This window comes from Marmota flaviventris, chromosome 1 (genome assembly GCF_047511675.1).
Source record: "Marmota flaviventris isolate mMarFla1 chromosome 1, mMarFla1.hap1, whole genome shotgun sequence".
Lineage (NCBI taxonomy): Eukaryota > Metazoa > Chordata > Mammalia > Rodentia > Sciuridae > Marmota > Marmota flaviventris.
This window is the reverse complement of record NC_092498.1, coordinates 60,698,292-60,711,023: the sequence shown is the minus strand read 5'-3', so window position 1 is coordinate 60,711,023 and position 12,732 is coordinate 60,698,292. Positions and strand designations below refer to the sequence as shown.

Sequence of the window (12,732 nt, the reverse complement as noted above, 5' to 3'; positions counted from 1 at the left end):
AAGTTAAGCTGGATTTGATCCCACTCAAACTATTTTCAGTGTGTGGGTAGAATCATTTCTGGGGATTAATCAGCTAGACTCCTCCAGGTGATGAGTCAGATCACAATGCCACGGGAAATTAATTAAACAGCCCAGAGTACCATTTTCATCTTTTAATCTGACCTCTTGCAGATCTTATTTCTCTACACCAGGCAAGGTTTGCTCTGCAAAGATGCCCAGATGTTGGGTACCTGATGAACCCATCTGCTTTCAAGAGTGAAATCCCCAAAACCTCCTGTTCTAAGGTGATTCATTGCAAAGATATGTATTTCTGGATTCATCTTGAGAGGAGGGTCTTCCAGAAAGCAAGAAAATAACAGATTTTGAAAGGTTTTATACTTAACAGTTTTCTGGCACTGAGCAGTTGAGATAATGTGAGATAGAAGAATATTACAATTTACAAATTATCCTTCCTTTTTTTTTTTTTGTATCGGGGATTGAACCCCGAGGTGCTTACCCACTGAGCCACATCCCCAGCCCTTTTTATATTTTATTTAAAGACGGGGTCTTATTGAGTTGCTGAGGGCCCCATAAGTTGCTGAGGATGGCTTGAACTCATGATCCTCCTGCATCAACCTCCCCAGCCACTGGGATTACAGGCATGCTCCATTGCGCCTTGCATCATTACAATATTTAGTAGACTTTCTAGATGAACAGCAAGATAAAAAATGGCTACATTCCTGTAAGCACTTGACAAAATTGAAATACAGTGAAACCTCGTTGTGTAATTAGTTATAGATTTTGATGATCCCTGGTGCTAAGTTGCTCTCAGTTCCAATCAGTGCTCATGATCATTAGCTTTATAGATCTTCAGGTAACTATATTCTCATCTTGGCTGAATTTATACAGAGCTGTACCTGTCACTCTTCAGAGACTAAAACAAGGTGTTACCAGACATAAAATGATTATATTAGGCTCTCCCTGCTAATGTCTTCCCTGAGGTTCTAGGTTAGCACTTCTGCAGTAATGGAAATGTTCTACTCTGTACTACACAACACCACAGCCACTTGCCCCATATGGCCATGGAGCATTTGGAATGAGGCTAGGGTGACTGAAGGACTGACGTCTAATTGTCTTTAATTTCAGTCAACGTGGCATGTACAGTTTTTTTTTTTTTTTTACATTGGACTGTACAGTTCTGGAGCATTGTGGTGGCCTTTACCTTCCTGCCTCCACTACACTCCAGGCCCCGCTTCACACCACCACCATTGAACCCCTTAAGTTTGTGATCTCACTTATCCCTCATAATCCATCAGCAGCTTCTCATTTAGTTGTTAAATGAGAAGACAAATTCCCAGGCCCGTTGAGGCCTTTCAGTATCCGTCCTTCTTATTCCAGAGCCCACTGCTGTCTGTGCCCACTACTCTCTCTTGCCCCATGATACCGGCTTCTTTCATCCACAGGTCTGCCTTTGCAGATCACGTACTGTGATTATGATGCCTCCCCTCCCCCATTCACGTCACCAGATAGCATTTCCTTTCTGGAGACTTCCCCAACCCCTTCTACACTCTCTAGCCCACCTCCTTTCTCCTCCATATTCCACAAATTCTTTTTTCACTTATCTCAATTTATATCCAAATAAGATCTCTTTATCTCTCCCTGCTTTTTTTTAAATCCCTTTTCTACATATTTAAGGTTTGAATTCCATATAGTGAAGTTTGTCCCTTCCAGAAGTTTGCCCCTTCATCTTTAGTCAGAGTTTTGACAAACATGTTTAGTTGAATAACTACTGCCACAACATCAACCCCTCCACACACCCTGAGCCCTGGCAACCACTGATTCTCTTTCTCTCCTGTGGTTTCACCTTTTCCTGTTTGTATGCATGCAGCCTTTTGCTTCTGCCTTCTTCCACTTCACAGAACTCATTTTAGATTCATCCATGTCGTTTCATGTGTCAGCATTTGGATCCTTTTGAGTTGCTCAAGAGTATTCCATTGTGTGGATGCATAAGAGTTTGTTTATCAATTCCCTAGTTGAGGGCCTCTGGGTTGTTTTCTGTTTGGGGTGATTATAAATAAAGCTGCTAGGAACCTTTTCATATATGTCTTTGTGTGAAAATAGCTTTAATGTGAAAAGATATTATGTGAAAATATTTCATTTGATAAATGCCTAGAAGCAGCTCTGCTGGTTCGTATGGTGCCATTTTCCAAAGTGGCTGTACTATTTTGTAGTTCCATATATAAGGGCTCTAGATGCTCTTCATCCTTAGGAATAGTGTATTTTCAGGGTTTTCTGTTGTTTTTCATTTTACCCATTCTAAGAGGTGCAAAATGATATCTCATTTAGGTTTTAATTTGCATTTTTCCCCCTGAAGACTCATAATATTGAAGATCTTTCTGTGCGCCTTTTACCATCCATATATCTTCTTTGGTGAGGTATTATTTCACTTTTGGTCTCGTCCCTCCAGAGTACAATTGCCATTTCACTGTGCACATTTTAAAGCTCTTCAGTCCTTCTCTTTTCATTTCTCATTCATTTCTCATTATTAGAATAATAAAAGTCACTTTGTGATGATAGTCTCAGGTAAAATTATCATGAAAGCCTATACTAGTATATAATGTTTTGCTTAGTAAAAATGAAAACACATATAGTTACAATGCTTGAAAATGTAAGTGATGAAGGAAAATGCATATGAGCAGAAATAGAAATGAAGTTAAAATGTGCAATACTTTAAAAAATAAGAATAAAAAAGACCGTATGTGGTGATGGTCTCACTTTTGAAGCCAGGAAACTCACATAATTTATTGGACCATTCAGAGGTCACACTACAATTTGTTTTCAAAGTTAATATATGATCAAGATCTTCTAGCTCCTGACACTTTGCTTGGGGGCCTTTTCATATTTGGTTTTATCCATTCATGCAAAATTGCATTATTTCAAATTAAAGCATTGCTATACCCAGTTAGTGGAACTTTGGCTTCTGCAAGAAACTGAAGACCCAATAAATATTCATGTAATCTTCGAGATAACATATTGAAAAGGACAGCTGGCTCAGGAGGGATCATTTGCCTGGGTTAGTATCTGTTTCCATTTACATTAAGAAAATATTGCAAGAAGTTATTATCTGCCGCAGGGCTTAGGGGAATACAATGGAAAGCTGATATTGCACCTGATTGCTTTTGACATTTACCTATTGTAACAGGAAAACTGTGTGAAGATAGCCAAGTGACTTTTTACAAAACACAATTTCAGAGGCTATAAAAGGAAAAAGGAGATGGCAGAGATAGAATACCCTGCATCTGTAAAAATGAGAAACATGACTTGTCAGCCACACCTGCTTGTAACCATCAACCATTTCTACTGGGCTGACTAAGAGATTACTCAGAGCCAGGTACAGGGACCGGTGTGAAGTCTCATGTGCTTCCAAAGGCAGGTGAGAGATACAGAGGATAGAAAGTGTAGTTTCGTTGAACATTTGTAACCCCAAACGGAGGATTGACAAAGTGTAATTTTATGGCATTTTTTGAACACTCGAAAAGCGACTAGTTGTCCTTCCTGTTTTTAATCTGTCAAGGCTCCAGGAGAGAAGTATATTTTTAAGTTTGGGCCCATAAATTATTTGACTTAAAAAAATAGATTCCAGATCTCTAACTGGGACAATAAACCATTGATTGCAACAACTGACTTAAATTTACAAAAAAAAAATTTCCCAATTTTTATTGATGGTGGTAAAATGATAACATGTTTATCTCCTCACATTTCTTAGACTCTCATATACTGATAGTAAATGAATGAGAAGACAAGTGGGCAGGTGGGAACAAAGTTTTAAAGAAAAACTAGCAACTTGCCTAGCAAGGCAGAGGAAACCAGAAAGAGAAGTTACCTTGCCATGTAACTAGGAAGCTAGGACAATCTTATAGACCTGTTTTGGTCTGAAAGTGAAAATATTTTACCACTCTTTGTGTCATAAGAAAGGAAGGCCAGAACGTAAAACACTTAAAAGAACTTAAAACACAGAGTGGAACACAACAACCACGACCACCAGATGTGAACATTTTGTTTTATTTATTTATTTTGTGAACATTTTATTTTTAAAGTAGAAAAACCAACACATAAATAAGTAATGATGAAAGAAGAATTGTAATGCATTTCACTGTCATATAAATTTATAAAAAGAAAAAGAAAACTAGAAGAATTGAAGATAATTTCGTCTCAGGCATGGTGGAATCTACTATAGAACATGCACCAGAGAAACGAAAGAATAAATCAAAAAAGATGACACAGGGTCTAGGGAAATGTGCAGTTCACCAGAGAGTCCAACCGATTTCCCTAGGATGACACTGTGCAGCTGACTTGCGAGAAGCCTGTCTACCTAGGAGGGAGCTTTCCAGAGGAATACTTTGAAGAGATGGCTAGAGTAGATTTGCAGAAATAACTAAGGATATGACCCTGATTCAGTGAGTGAGAAGGGGAGGAAATTGTTTAGGAAAAGAAATGAAATCAGGGTAAAAATCATAAACAACAATAAGGATTTAACCAAAAATAGTGATAGAACTATTCTGGAATAAGGATAAGTGGAATGCAAAGATAAGACTGCTAAACCCCCTATAATAGTAGGAAATAAATAGAAACTGATTAGAGTTAATAAATTGAGAAATAGCCAATTTATTAATTCTATATAAGAATATTATTTAGAAAAGTGGATAAGAAATAACTGAAAGATTTAAAATGTTTGCCTTTGGGTCACAGAAATGGAGAGGATGGGGAGGTGACTATAGCAGGAGACTGGGGTTTTTTATCATAAGCATTTTGGTTGTGTTTAATTGTTTTAAATTATATATGTACTACTTCAATTAAATCACTTTCATTACAAGAAATTTCTAACTACTAGATAATAGTGCTATTATTGTTTGCCCCTTTCACTTGACATGAAGTTTGAATTTTTATACAATTTTCTCATTCTATAGAATAATTCAGTATTTTCTAATAATTTGATAAGTCCTCTGTAATAAATTTTAAATAAGAGGAACTCCTTATTCAGAAAGTAAGTTTATCATCAAAAGTTAGACACTAACCCTTTGAAAGGAGTTAGATGTGAATATGTGGGATGGGAGTAGGATACCTGTTTTAGATTGTTTTCTGTTCCTTTACAAATTATCTGAAGCCAAGTGATTTATTAGGAATAGAGGTTTATTTAGCTCATGGTTCTGGAGGCTGGAAAGCCCATAAGTGTGGTACTGGCATGTGGTGAGAGCCTTCTTGTCGCACCTCACAGAGGACATAATATTAGGAGACAGAGCGTGTGTGCCAGCTCAGGTATCTCTTTCTCTTCTTATAAAAATGCTGATGCCATCCTGTGGGCCTCACCCTCCTGACCTCATCTAGTCCTAATTACCTCCCAAGAGCTCTGCCTCCAAATCTGTTAGCATGTAAATTTGGGGATTAAGTGGGAGACACATTCAAACGATAACAATCTACACCTGAAATATACAACTGGTGTTTTTTGGTTTGGGGTGTTTTTTTTTTTAAAAGGATAAAAACAACTTATTTTTCTGCTTTGCAGAGAAGAAACTCTTATATTTTAATAGCAAAATTTCTGTAATTTTTTCCACTATTACTGAATTAGCATGCTGTTCTGCTAGCAAAGTTACTAAGAGCTTTACTCACTAAAAGTACTCAAGTTAAACAACACAAAATTTTGACCCACTCAAAAAGTCAACTGTGTGTCCAAGGGCCCACCAAACGTTTCAAAGAACAAAAACTATTTTAACCCAGCCTTATGTTTCAGAAGAGAACAGTCAAGTTTCAGCTAATTATAATTCCTAAAGCAATGAGATTTATCTCAATTACCAATTCATTCTCTTGACTGGAAAGTCATGGATTATTGGTTTTATTGAGTGGTAAAATACTTTCACTTTCAGACCAAAACAGGTCTACAAGATTGTCCTAGCTTTCTAGTTATATGGCAAGGTAACTTCTAGTAATAAGTGGAGAAATGAGAAGTACCTCTATAGAAGGAAAAGGCCTAACTGTGTAAAAGGAGCAGTTTTCCATCATCTTGTCTGTTTGGTTATCTATACCTCAAGCACCTATGGATTGGAGAATCATGACTATGTTGAAGTTGCATTAGGTTCCTGAAACACTAAAGTCTAGACAGCTTGTCAGATTATGAGGGAAGGAATCAAATCAGTAGAATATATGAGCTTCTTGAGATACATATCATTTGTATATGATGTATATTAATGTCTACTTAATTAAGAAAGTTACCAAAGCATATTGCTTTGTGGAAGACCTGGTGACTTATTACATAAGAATAATTTTCACAATGTAATAAGAAAAACAAGGTAACTTTTAGTCCTCTTAAATCAGTAGTTGAAGAATTGTTTACTTTTTTTTTTTTTTTTTTTTTTTTTGGTGCTGGGAATTAAACTCAGGATCTTGTACATACAGTACACATGCTTTACCACTGAGCTATACCCCTAGGACCGAGGGTATTTAAAAAGATGCTTACCAGAACCTATTTCTACTACCTTTTCTGGTGGTACACATGGGAGTGAGAAATGCAGCCGTAAGAATAAAGGACTGGTTTTGCTTCTTTCCTACCACCCACGTTTCTGGTGATTTTGTGCCATATTCTCATTTACATATATTCCACTGCAGACACTAAAAACATTGGAGTGATACAACAAAGAAATACACTATGGGGATTCTACAGAGGATGGATTACATAATTTGCAAGGCCCACTGCAAAATGAAAACGTGGAGTCTTTTCCTTATTCCAAATTTATTAAGGATGTCCAAAAAGTGACAGCAGAAACATCAGCTTCTTTCTGTGAGTGTGGGGGTCTATGTGACTACACAGGTCACCCATTCAAAAAGTCAACTGTGTGTCCACAGGCCCACCAGACCTTTCAAAGAGCAACACTGTTTTAACCCAGCCTTATGTTTCAGAATAGAACAGTCAAGTTTCAGCTAATTATAATTCCTAAAGCAATGAGATGTATCTCAATTACCAATTCATTCTCAACATTAACTGTAATTTTTTTTTAATTGGTGTAAACTAAAGGTATAAATGATAATATACGACTGAGGTGTGTTTCTTCATCTCTAGTTACATAGCTAATATTTTCTATATGATCCTTTTCACCCTTGGAAACATGAGTTCAGTTGGGTTCCCAAATTGCTGGTGATGGGCCCTCTTCCCATTCTCCCGCCTGACCATCTGCTTATTACCAACTGCAGGGTAACTAACTACACTGTTCAACCACAAGAGAATGACTCATGGGTGCTGGGGGAAAAAAGTGCACTTTTTGAATATGCAGTCCTTAAAACACCAGCTGTTCGGTTTGGGATCTTGCAAATCAGTTGGCTATGAATTTCAGGGAAGACGTTTTCATTTTTGGAAAGCTAAATTTCACAGACTTCCAGAAGAAAACAAGTCATGCGGCCTACTTTTTCTTAATTTTACCATACAAAAATTTTAAATACAAAACACATGTTTTTTTTCCGCATCTTTACCCTCCGACGACTAAGAAATTAACTCTTTCAAAGAGCACCTATTCATACTCCAGCAAGGGAAAACATCCAGTTGAAAGGGTTTGTCACAACAGAACATATTAAGTCAGGACTTCTAGGAAGGAGACAGAAAAGGAGTAAGATTATTACTAGGCTCAGGTATCTGAAAGCAGAAAAACAGATCAGGAGTCTTCACCATATTATTAAAAGAGATGGGAACGCTTTGTGACAATTGATCTTCCTCTGTTCCCATATGTTCTTCTCAATGGCAGCTGGGCTAAAGGCATCTTATCAGGGATCTCAGACAGGGAAGTAGGAAGGACCCCAAAATGACTTCATTTTTGTCACCACTCTGAGTCACCCTTGGGCCCAGTAATAAATAACCCTTGCATGTTACCATTACATGGAGTTGCCATTTGTGTCTTGTCTTAAATATTCTATATGTTTATCCCTGGTCTCCCCAACCAGACTGTGAATTTCTTGAGGGCAAGCATCATGTGTTGTTTTGTTATGGCCTTTCCCAACTGGGCCTAGCATGGTAGCCGTTACTAAGAAGATTCTGTACAGATATGTGTTGATAGACATATTGATTGACTTGCCATCCCACAATTGTAAAACTGGACAGTAAATAATTCTCACAGATTATTGAAAGAAAAACAACTGGAATCATCCAACTTAATAAAAATTTATCTTCCATCAGGTCACAGATTCTTAATCCAAACAAACTTCCCTTGCCTCTTTAAGCTAATGGCATGTTGTTTAACCTTCACAAATTAATGAAATTGTGAGCTAATGAGAGTTTATGCTATTGATTGCCTTTGAAGTATTTATTTTTGTCACGCTCGTTTCAGAAACTTCTCTCTTGTAAGTGTGACATGATTGATGCAAAATCCACTTTCCCTGTCGAATGCCTTCCTCCATATATAAAGCTACTTTGTGGGATCTGTTAACAAGGAGATAATTAAATGTAAACATGAATCACAGGCTTTTTTTTTTCTCTGAAAGGAAAAACACATAAGCAGCCAGGAAGTAATGACAAAAGAGAACAGGAGAGGGATCTAATAATCCCTTCCCTCAGGATTTCAGGAAGAATCTATCATTAAAGCGAGAAATGTCCTTCAGGTAATCATCCTGTCTTCCCTGTGGGGACTGACCTAGGGCACAGCTCAACAAGAGTCCAATGACTGAATCAGTCCACTTTGACAAAGGGCTGAGGGACCCTGGGTAGACCACACACGGGTCCCGGAAAATAATCCAATGGCAAAAATGAACTCGCGTTAGAACTCACTTTAGAGAATATCTAGTCAACTGACAGAATATTCCCACTAAAACCAGCATGGTACGTTGGGCAATGCCAACTCAATTCATCTATAGGAAAATAGAAAACATGCTGCAATGTAAATGTACTGCTTTACCTAGAAATTAATCATGTAATAGAAAAAATGGGGTTTATTTTCCATAATTTGTGATTTTCAATTAAAATTTCTAACTAGTGACATACTGTCTCTTGCCCAAATGTCATTATGCCCAAAGCCAAATGACATATTGTGACTTTCCCCCAAATATCTGTGTATCCTAAGCACACTGTGTCAAGAAGACAGATCCAAAGACTTGATTTATGTTGCCGCCTGACAGATGATGTCCATGAGGCATGCTGTCTAAATGGACTGCACTCCGGCAGTTACCTTAGTCATCAATTCTCAGAGAATTAATGAGCACCATTCATCCCAATAATAGAAACCAAGGTCAGGGCCTCTTCCTTGCTCTGTAATTCCATTAGCATTGCACAAAAAGCAGCCGGGTCATAAGCTCTGTGGACCTTATCACTGAGCAAATGGAGCTGCATCTTGTTCCCAGGGAGAATCCTTGCTGAGCACACCCCTTGTCAAAGATCTGTTGTACATCAACATCGAATGTACTTACACGTGTAGGGGAAGTGATGGTAAAGAAAAAGGGGGACTGCCTTCTGCTGCCAGGAACTCCAAGTACTACTTTAATTCAAGTAAATGCCAATGGAAAACATTTGTCATAAAACCATGTCAGGTACTTGCAATTACTGAGCAGGCAGTTTTAAATTGTGCACTCAGTCATATTTTATGTAAGTCCCTCAGCCATCCTGCATGGCTACCATAGAATTTATTTTTGTTTTCATTCTCTTATTATGTTTTTTATTCTTTTATTTTAGTTTTTATTCTAACTACTGTAAGTTAAAATGGCCCTGGAACTAAGAGTTATCACCTAAGCAGATAATTCTGTTTACAGCAAAACTCTCCTCCTGAAGCCCCAGCAACATGTTTTTTAAGACTGTCTCAATCATCCTTGCTCCTCAAAGTTCACCTTGCTTTCACCCACCCACATACTAGAACAAGAGGGAAGAAACCCCCAAGGTTTAAAGCCACAGGCAAAGGTTTGAATATAGGCTTTGGCACTTACTTGTTTTCTTAACTGTAAAACAAGTGTGACTATTACTTTTTTCCATTTGCTTCACAATGTTGATGTAAGGGTTTAAAATAAGTACCAATGTGTGGCACACAGCTGTAATCCCAACAGCTTGAGAGGCTGAGGCAGGAGGATCGAAAGTTCAAGGTCAGCTTCAGCAACTTAGTGAGTCCCTAAGCAACTTAGTAAGACCCTGTTTCAAAATAAAGAGCAAGGGGCTGAGGATGTGGCTCAGTGGTTAAGTGCCACTGGGTTCAATCCCCAGTACCAAAAATTAATTAATTAAATAGGTACTTAGTACAATGCCTGGAAATTAACAAATTATAGTGTAATGTTGTTTTTATTGTTGTTGAGCTCACAACATGTGTGTGTGTGTGTGTGTGTGTGTGTGTGTGTGTAGACTATGTTTTGAAACTTCCGGGGGTTTGGGAGGTTATGCCCAGAGCCATGAACAAGTCAAAAACAGCACATGACCCAAATACCATTTGCTGTGTTTTGAATGATATTTTTTAATTTCCTTTCAAATGTCAGTGTTTCTTTTAAAAAAAAAATCTATTTTTTAGTTATAGGTGGACACATATCTTTATTTATTTTTAGGGGTTCTAAGTATCAGACCCAGTGCCTCATGCATGCTAGGCGAGTGGTCTACCTCTGAGTCACAAACCCAGCCCCTCAAATGTCAGTGTTTCTAATGCCCAAAGAAATGTTGCCATGCCAGGAAGTCCTAACTAAACAGGATCTGAAGACTCTCCACTTCCTCTCCTCTCCTCACACCTCACCTGTCAAAAGACAACTTGGAGCTGAGTTCCTGGCTGCCACCTTCCCTGGGTCAGGGCCACTCATGAAGTGTTGGGGATTGCTGGCTTAGAGGCAGGCTGCAGTCCGAGTAAAAGCACCAGGTGCGCACAGACAGCTAACAGGTTAGAGATCAGAGACAACAAAGTCAAGAGAGGCAGAGCAGCTCCTGGGAGGAGCGAAGGCTCTGCTGCTGGGAGCAACCACAGTTCTGATCCCTATGTGACCTCAGGAAGATTACTAACCGCTGTAGCCTGCTTCCTCTACTGTGAATGTAGTGATACCTGGCACCTTATATGCTTTCTTAAGGATTATATTATATAATGTTCATGTGGAAACAATGGGGGGTGTGTCTCAGCACAATGATTGGCTCATGTAAGTACTCATAAATCATAAGAGGCAGGAAAAGAAGTTGTTAATAAGTCAATAAATATGAAAGTAGACATTAGATCTATACTGTGTTGATTTCCCTGTGAATAATAAATTCTTATTTACAAGTTGGTACTTTCCTACAAAGATCTGCAACATTTTTTGTGTAAAATCAGAGAGACTCTTGACCTCATCCAGTGTCTATTTAATTCCCAAACACATCTCTTTTATAAATGAAACTATTTTCATGTGTAATTTTTAGGGATTAGTGCCCGTATGATCCTATAGTAAGCAGTGTTCTTTTAGTTTTAGTAGTGTTCCAGGTTTATCTCACATGGAAAGAAAAGAAAGTTGAAACCTACACACACACACACACAAAAAAAATAGTGAGATCAAAACTATTTAAAAGTTAACAACCAAAAGAATATCACTTGATATTTATAGATCGATTCTTATGTATCAAGCTTTCTACATGTGGTAACTCATTTAATCCTCAGAACCATCCTGTGAGGGCAGTAATATTATTATTCCAATTTTGCAATTGAAAAACAAACTCAGAAGCCAAGTGCCATGGCACACCCCTATAATCCCAGCCATTCAGGAGGCTGAGGTAGGAGGATTACCAGTTCAGGCCAGTCTGGACAACTTATCAAGCACTTGTCTGAAAATGAAAATAAAAAGAACTGGGGATAGAACTCATTGTTAGAACATATCTGGGTTCAATACCCAGTTCCACCACCAAAAAAAAAGAAGAAGAAGGAAGAAAAACAAAACAAGAGTTTAAGTAACTTTCCAAAAGTTACACGGTTCGTAAAGTCATACACATTACAGGCAGAGAGACCAAATCATTTGTAGACCATTTCAAGACACTGTTGAATATGAAAAGGAACAAAAACAGGAAAAAAGTTCACCCTAATTATGGTTGAAAAACAAACACCTTGCAATGCCTACATCGATTTGTAAATCACTAATTGTTCTTATAGCATTTTTAACTGAGAAATATATTATTCTAAAATTCGAAGATGATCATTAGTATGCTCTAAGGAAGGTATTCTTAATTAAAGCCATTAGTGCTTATGGTAAATAAAAATGTGTTTGTGTTTCCAACATGATGAGTTCTACTTCAGGGACACAGGCTCAGCCAATATTTTCATATGCTATCTATAACCTTTCAGAGTGGAAGAGTGAACAAGGTGCAGGTTCATTAACTCACTAATTGTCCTTCCTTATCATGGTTGTTAGCTGATGTTCTGCCTTTCTCTGCAACACATGCACAAAATTGATAGTTCAGGGCATAGACATCCTTAGAGCTTATGGATGATGAATTTTTTTCTTTCCCTGTTTGTGTAGTTTAAATCAATACCTGATTTCAAAGAGTGAGCAAAAAGATAGGGGCTGGTTGTCTTGAAGGGAGAAAGGAAAGGGAACAGGTTTCTAGATTATAAACTCCTTGAGGGGATTAATATCTAATCCCAGAAATAGTTACCTTGATAGGTACTCAACCATTTACATAGAGTAGAAGCTAGGAAAATCTGTACTCCCATGTCTCTTGCTCTTTCCACACATATATAAGTAATAAAAATTAAGTCAATGTTTTTGTTCTAGAGAGTCAGGTAATACATTACATCAGTTCAA

General features: G+C 37.8%; 1 protein-coding gene across 2 annotated transcripts in view; it reads left to right on the top strand.

Annotated features, from left to right (window-relative positions):
- Positions 1-12,732, top strand: part of Magi2 (membrane associated guanylate kinase, WW and PDZ domain containing 2) — a 1,283,934-nt gene that overhangs the window by 1,159,094 nt on the left and 112,108 nt on the right. The window lies entirely within an intron of this gene.